This window comes from Egretta garzetta, unplaced genomic scaffold (assembly GCF_000687185.1).
Source record: "Egretta garzetta isolate BGI_Z169 unplaced genomic scaffold, ASM68718v1 scaffold862, whole genome shotgun sequence".
Lineage (NCBI taxonomy): Eukaryota > Metazoa > Chordata > Aves > Pelecaniformes > Ardeidae > Egretta > Egretta garzetta.
In genome coordinates this window covers 77,901-79,782 of record NW_009258965.1, presented here as the reverse complement: position 1 = coordinate 79,782, position 1,882 = coordinate 77,901, and the positions used below count along the sequence as shown (strand labels likewise).

Genomic DNA, 1,882 nt, shown 5'->3' with positions numbered 1-1,882 from the left:
GTGTGCCGTGGGGGCGTGGGGAGCCGGTGGGGAGCCCTGGCTGGGGGTTCAAGCCCGGTGACTTGGTCTGCGGCTGCGGCCGGTGACAAAAGCCGCGTTCCCAGGGCACAGTGCTCCGAAGCGCGGCACCGCTCGCCCTCACGCCCCTCGCAGCTCCGGTGCCACCCTGCCCGTGCAGGACGGTTCCTGGGCTGCCCCAGCCACGCGCGGCACGGGCTCGTTTGCACCTCGGAAGCCGGTCGGCTGGCGCCTGGGCAGCTAAGAGCAGCATCGACCCAATTCAAGGGATCCAAAAGTGTTTGGGGGTGAAAAAGCGCTGGCTGCTGCCCCCCTGGAGCTGGGCCACAGCGATGGAGCCCTCAGGACAAGCTCGAGGGGGGAAATGTTTCGCTTGCTTTCTGCTTTCGGTCATTTGCATGTGTCCTCACGTAAAGCCCAGGCCAGGGGGTGATGTGGGGCAGCGGCACAAGAAGAAATGGCTGCAGAAATGCCCTGGATCTAGGTTTGGGGCGTGGAAGGGCACAAAGCCTGCAGGGTGCCGTCTGCCGAAGCGCAGGTGAGGGCTCTGGACGAAGCCAGGGAGCTGCCTCCGTGAGGAAAGAGCTGGGGGGGGGGATATAAAAAAGCCATTATAATTTTATTATTTGTGCATGCAGCTGCAGTGCTCCCCTCCTCCTGCCTCGGCTTTCGCCTGTGCTGTCCCTCAGTCCATGGCAGGAGGGCACCAGCCCCGGGGGCGGGAAGCCCCCGCTTCAGCCGGGGGGCACAGGCAGCACCAGCGTCTCCCGAGCCCTTCGGGGGGGCTGTGAATGCTTCAGGACCGCAGCCGCCCCCAGCCCCTTTCGTGCCCTGCAGCTGGTGTGGGTGTGGAGCTCAGGCTGCCGGGGGTCCAGGTCTGACGGGACCCCCCGGGTCCCCCATGCACCAGGACAAGCCCCCGCGCGGGCGGGCTGCCCCTGCTCGCTGCAGCTGCAGCCGAAACCTGGGCTTACGGTCCCCTTCCCGCTGGCCCGAGCTCGCTTCAGTGCCTGCATTTCTCTTGAATATATTTTATCTGTGCGAATTAGTGGTTTATCTCATCGTAAATACGGATTTGAGAGATGAAGCACGGCTGGGATATTGCAGAGTGCAAGCCTGGTGATTTAAGCACCCTTCAGAGCCCTCTGCTTTCCGGTTTGCTCCTGCACTCTGTGACTTAGGTTTTGCCATCAGAAGGTTTTTCCCAAGCACTTTGCTACACTAACTCATCCCAAACCCTTGCTTAGGCTTAATTTTATTCAAATACGTAGTTTTCCAACAGTTTCTCTTTTCGCTGGGCGTTGGCGCGTGGAGGTAGAGGCGGCTCGCTGTGGGTGCCGAGTGCTGGTGTGCGGGGAGGGGGGAAGCGCGTGCGTATGCAGGGACCTGGGAGGATGCAGAAAGTTGGGGAAGGGAAAAAAAAAAATTGCGTTACATGGAGGCCGAGCAGCCAGGCAGGAGGGCAGGAGTGACAACCCACCCAGCCGCTGGTGGGCTCAGGACCACGAGATCCCCCTTCGAGCATCAGCCCCGGGCACCTCAGCCCCGGGGACCTTGTGATGGGGCGGTTGCAATCACGTTCAGGCACTGCTGCCCAAAGCAGGATGAAGCATTGTGGGGGCACCAGCACCTCCTTGTCTATGAGTTTCCTCCTTTGTGTGTTTTCCCGGTGGGAGTGCTCACCTGGGTATCTCTGTACCCGAGGGAGTGCTGTCTCTGCCAGCAGCTCTGCCCTGCTGCGAGTGGCCGGGCTGGTGGGGAGCCAGCTGGTGACAGGGGAGCGTTGGTGGGGACCTCCATCAGCGCTGGGGTTGGGTGCCGGAGACCTCCATCAGCGCTGGGGTTGGGGGCCGGAGACCTCCAT

At 62.1% G+C, this 1,882-nt stretch overlaps 1 protein-coding gene across 1 annotated transcript in view; it reads left to right on the top strand.

The window, feature by feature from the left end:
• FRMD5 (FERM domain containing 5) overlaps positions 1-1,882 on the top strand; it is a 16,760-nt gene that overhangs the window by 1,103 nt on the left and 13,775 nt on the right. The gene's annotated exons all lie outside the window — the stretch shown is intronic.